Genomic DNA, 5752 nt, shown 5'->3' with positions numbered 1-5752 from the left:
AGTTTATAAATGGGTATTTTGTCATATCTTGCCCTGTCCGACGTCTCCCTTCATCCACTTTTTGGTTGTCTGTCCCCCAGGGAGGAGGTCACACATAGTGAATTTAATTTTTGGTTGGAACCGGAATTTCTCCTTTAAGGGGTACAAGCCTGTGGGCTGCACCCCTTCCACTCAGCTGCAGGGGGGTGGGAAGGAGGGGAGGACGGTCAGAAAGGCTGAGGGCAAAAAGGGCCAAGAAGAGTTAGAAACAGCTGAGCTGAATTCTGTCCTGGGGGCCCACTCAGCACACCCACTGTCACTCTCTAAGAAGGTGGCCACAGAACACCGAGTTTCCCCAAGAACCTCCTTTCCTCTCGGAAAAACTCACTGCCACTGACTCCGTTCGGACTCATATATCGACCCTAGCGGGCAGGGGAGGGCTGTCCCTGTGGGTTCCTGAGAGGGTAACTAGTGGGGTAGAAAGCCTCGTTTTCCTCCCTAGAGAGGAATAAAGCGCATATATCTGGACAGCATAAAGAGTGCCTCACGCGTTTTGAGCATGAGAACGTTTTGTTTATGGAGCATGCTGTATGCAACGTGAATTCACTACACACACCTACTGCCCAGCAATGAATGTGCCACAGAAAGCACTGGGGGCTGCACCTCCCTGCAAATGAGGAACTTTTTGTGGGGAATGTGTGACTCGATGACTTTAGCTCTGGGGTTGGCAAACATCTTAAAGGGCCAAGCAGTAAATATTTTTGACTCCATGGCCTAGATGGTGAGTCACAAGTAGTCAACTCTGTAATGACGGTGCAACAACAGCCACTCAAACCAAAAACCAAACCCACTGCCCTGGGGGGGGATTCTGGCTCAGAGTGACTCTATAGCAGTGGTTCTCAACCTGTGGGTCATGACCCCTTTGGTGGTCAAACAATCCTTTCACAGGGGTCACCCGATTCATATCAATAGCAAAATGGCAGTGATAAAGTAGTAACGAAAATAATTTTGTGGTTGGGGGGGTCACCACACATGAGGAACTGTATGAAAGGGTGGCGGCATGAGGAAGGTGGAGAGCCACAGCTCTTTGGGGAAGAGTACAATCGCCTCCCTGGGTTTCTGAGACTGTAACTCTGTACGGAAGTACAAAGCCACATCTTTCTGCCATGGAGCAGCTGGGGGTTAGGAACCCAACACACAAAACAGCCACAGGCAGTAAGTACACCAAAGGACACAGGGCACATAGTTACAAGCACACCTTAAACAAATCTCACAGCACTGGGTTTCTAGGTTTGGAGGCTTAGGACCAGAATATTGAGAGATGACTCAGCCAAAGGACACAGTATCATTCTTAAAGCTTATGTTACAGATTAAATTCTGAGCCCTCCCTTCCTTCCTGTTGGGCTCTGGATGACAGTGAAAGCCCAAATCCACTTGCAGAGGCCCATGTGGATTAAGCCTCCAGTGAATCCCTCTGACCGACCCCCACCTCTCCAGACAACCCTGGGAGGGGCATTGTCCCTTAGGGGCTTGATGGGCATTTTCCTGGACAGAGATCCCTGAACTAGGGGTGGGGTGGGGTGTGTCAAATAGCCATGAGTCATGCCCTGTTGCGTCTGCTCCCTCTCCTGTATTCTCACCTTAACTGTGGTGTTCGCATCTGCCACCAAGCAAGAATTTGTGACAGTTTCCTTTGTGCTCAATGCCTTATTGAAGCAGTTGTGGGGTTATGAACCTTTGGACGCCATCATGACCTCGTCCTATGGCCTCCCTCATCCAGATGATGTGTCTTTTTCTTGTCCTGTTTTAATACTTTATAAAGTTGTCCTTAAATTACATTTGAGATCTGGGGGACTCTTGTAACTTCAAACAAGCTTATGTTCTACATCTCAGTTGGGCAACTAGCATGTGGGGTCTTAAAATCTTCGAACAGCTATCTAAGATACAACTGTCTGTCTCCAGTCATCTTGAGCCAAAGAGAAGGGATGTCAAAGACTCAAAGAAGAAACTACAGAGCTAATAATCGGCACAGTCACGGCTTCATCTACCCTGAGACCAGCGTTAGATGGTGCCTGGCATCCACTGCCAACCATTCTCAGCAGGGCCACAGGAGATGAATCCTGATAGAATGGAAGCAAAAATGTAGACTAGAACTTTGGATGCCTAAAAAAATCCACACTTATTGGGCTGGTTGAGATTGGAGGACACCCTGAAATCACTGCCCTGAGCTACTCTTTAAACCTTGACCGAAAACTAGCCCCTGAAATCATAAGGAGTACCTCCCATGAGTACTGTGTTCCTTAAAAAAACCCAACTCACATAGACATTAGTCCAAACTGTCAACAATGCCTTACGATTACAGAGGGTGGGGTGGGGCAGGGTGGGCAGAGGAACTAGGTGACTGGGAATGGAAAGACCAGGACGGGAGTGAGGAGAACTTTCACACGTGGTGCCAAATGTCACCGATGTCACCAAACCATCAGTACAAATTGTTGAATGGGAAGCGAATCTGCTGTGCACACTTGCACCCCAAACACAGCATTGTTAAGAAAAATACAAAGAACTAACGCCAGCCAAAGACAAGGAGCAAACAACTGCGTGGGGCTGTGTTCCCACAAAACGACGTCTAGCCACTGAGATTCTAATTTCATGTCATTTTCACAGGGCACGGCACACATTTACAGTGTTTTTCCTTAAAAACGTCCGCATCCATCTGGCCGTTCTGTTTAGTTTGTCTTCCTTCCTTCCTTCTTTCCGGACTTTCCATTGTGAACTGGGCAAAGGTTTCCAGAGCAACCTGTTTTCCACTTAACACTTCACACCTTTTGCTTCCTCTCACTGACTGCCCGCCCTAAGACGTAGGCCTGCTCACCCCACTTCCCCCCCCTCCCCCCAATGATTCTGTTCTTCCTCCTCCCCTCTCCCTCCTGAACTTTGTCCTCCTGTAAATGTTGCCCTTTGGATTTCAAGTGTGGTTGGTTATTCTAAGGAGTGCGCCTCCCGAGCATCAGTGTTCCCTTAGAGCAGCGGTTCTCAACTTGTGGGTCAAGACCCCTTTGGGAGTCGAACAACCCTTTCACAGGGGTCGCCCGATTCATACAGTAGCAAAATTTCAGTTATGAAGTAGCAACGAAATAATTTTATGGTTGGGGGGGGGGGTCACCACCACATGAGAAACTGTATGAATGGGTCGCGGCATGAGGAAGGTTGAGAACCACTGCCTTATAGACTCGTGAACTATTACTTGTGCCACAGATGATTCCCCACCCCCATTAAACATTAGGAAAGCCATTCTTCGCTCACAGGTCATCCAAACAAAAACAAAACTAGACAGCGGGCCACATCTGGTCACCGCCCTGTCATTCCTGGGCACAGCCTCCTGGCTTCACACCTGCGCTTGGAGGCTACAGGGCCTTTCATCAGTTCCAGTTCCTTTCTCCTCTGCTCCTAAGGCTCCCAGTATGCCCATCAGAGAATCCTCGACCCCCAGAGCCCTTTCCAAGGTCCCTTCTGTTTCTGCCCCATAGGAGCTGGATGTTCTAGCCCCAGTGGTTCACATTCTTCCAATTCAGCCAGACCCCCTCCTGCCTCAGGGCCTTTGCACAAGCTCTTCCTCTTAGCCCCCCATCCTCCTCCTCTCTGCTCAGTATCCACAGGCCCTCTCTAGGGCAGACTGCTTCTTGGCACTGTTTTTCCTTTTTCTTTGCCAATTTGCTCACAGCTCCCCTCCCTCCACATCTGGGAAGGCAATCTCTCCAAGCCAACTTTCCCATCACCCCACCCCAGTCCCCAACCTTAGGAGCCTGACTGGCTGTCAAGTGGTTGTGGAGGCGCCAGGGGTTCACTGCCTGGCTGTCAAAAGCCTGGCTGCATCTACCGCCTGTGAGAGGCCCTATGAAGAAGTTCCTGTCACTGGCGGCAGTGGGCATGCCTGCCCTCACCAGGAGCTCACAGCAGGAAGCCCTGGGTTGGCAAGACCATGCAGGTGCTGTTGCGTCTGAAGGTGGAGTCCCTGACCTTTCCCAGGTCCCTACCCAGCTGCCTCCAGGATAAGATGGGTTCGGGGGAGAATTTTCTTTCTAGCTCCCCTCCTGCAGCTGGGGAAAGGCTATTCAGGAGCCGGGAAAGAGCCACCTCCGCATTTGAAAACAGAGCCCTTCGATCCAGCATCCAGGGCGCCTTGTCTGCAGCCCCCATAGCCAGTGAGGGCTTTTAAACACAACGTTGAAAACCTGTGGGAAGGGTGTCATCCCTAGGGCTGCCAGGAGCCACGGAGCATCCTCCTAACAGCAGTGGCTGAGAGATTGGGAGCAGTCCTGTGTCCGATGCTACTTTCTGGAATCCACAGCACAATAACCGAGTGGAAGATGATGCCCAGGGGATACCAGGTGGCCCTCCAACAGAAGGGAATGATGGCCCAGAGAAGTGAGTAAACTCACCTTAGAGCACCCAGCTGAAGTGACCCCTGGGCTCAGGCCCTTCATCTGGGCAGTCACAAGGCCAGTTAAGCAGTAACATCACCTGTGCCTCCAGGTGCAGGTGACCTTTCTAACATCGCTGGCATTTCTAGATGTTTACTGAAAACAGATCTGTGCTGTCCTAACAGACCAAGGAGTCCCACTTCCTGGCAGAAGGGACCTGGTATAGGAAGAGCTGCCCCCCTATCCCAGCCCACCCTAGAAGGGTGACTTCTTGGGGATTAAGCCTTGAGAAGGGAAGCCCCAGGAATACACTGATGTAGAAGAAATGGTGGTGGTTTGTTATAGTCTGTCTGCGCCAAAGCCAGACAGAGGCATCTTGGCATCTTGGCCTGGCTGGCTGCTTGAAAACAAGACTTAAAATGATCTAGTGGCTCCATAGGGCAGTGGGTCAGCTTCTCCTGTAACCGGAGTGGGGGCTTCCCCTTCCCCCTGACCTAGGGTGTCCTTCTGCCCATGTGGCCTGGACACTGGAATCTCCTCGGCGACATGTGACCTCATTGACTGGGTTGACATGAAAACATGTCTCTGGCCAAGAGAAGCCGCTTAAGGGATCTAAAAAATTCACGCCACACTGGCTCCCCATCCCCAGGAGAGACCTTGATTGGTCCATCTTCCTCAACAAGCCTCTCCCCTCACCCCACCAGACAGCACCACGTCTTACAGAGCCACCCACGGGGAAGCAAGTGAGTTTCTGTTCCTCTAACTCTCTCAAAAACACTCCTCCCTATTCCACGCCTCCTTCACCTTCTGCAAACCAAATCCTCAAAGCGTTAAGCCGAGTTTATGTCGGGGGTCCACAGCTTCTCCCCTCCGAGAGCGAGGGGAAGGTTTAAAAGGCAACCAGGGATTTGAAATCAGCACTAGCTAGCAGATCACCTAACAAACCACATCCAGAAGCAGTTCACAGGTGAACAATTCAACAGAAGAGCCCTAGACAAAGTTCTGGACGGAACTGGGTGTCCCAGAAATGGAGAAAGTGGAAATGGCAATAATTCTGCCCATTTTAGAGTTTGGAAAATCGAGGCCTCAGATATGGCAGGCACCTAAGCTCAGAGTCCTAGGTTTGACTGGGAGGGGCCCTACAGGTGCCACCTGGGCGGCTTCAGGTAGCTAGCAGCATGGAGGAGGCGGTCTTACCAGGATCCCCCAGGATGCCACCAGCCCCGCCCACACGCTCGAGCCGGGCCCCGCCCACCCACATTGGCTCCGCCTCGCCCCTCCCTTGCTCTCATTGGCCCAGCCTCCCAGACCCGCCCCTTCCTACCTCCCGGTACATAAAAGCCCCCGGCCCC

At 51.5% G+C, this 5752-nt stretch overlaps 1 protein-coding gene across 4 annotated transcripts in view; it reads right to left on the bottom strand.

The window, feature by feature from the left end:
- The window catches only part of RFX1 (regulatory factor X1), a 27689-nt gene that overhangs the window by 21489 nt on the left and 448 nt on the right, over nucleotides 1-5752 (bottom strand). The window lies entirely within an intron of this gene.

The sequence above is a fragment of the Echinops telfairi genome, unplaced genomic scaffold (genome assembly GCF_000313985.2).
Source record: "Echinops telfairi isolate 266 unplaced genomic scaffold, ASM31398v2 ScPeMD7_30;HRSCAF=105, whole genome shotgun sequence".
In the NCBI taxonomy this organism is placed as follows: domain Eukaryota; kingdom Metazoa; phylum Chordata; class Mammalia; order Afrosoricida; family Tenrecidae; genus Echinops; species Echinops telfairi.
The sequence above is the reverse complement of the archived record's forward strand: the minus strand, read 5'-3'. Positions and strand labels throughout refer to the sequence as shown.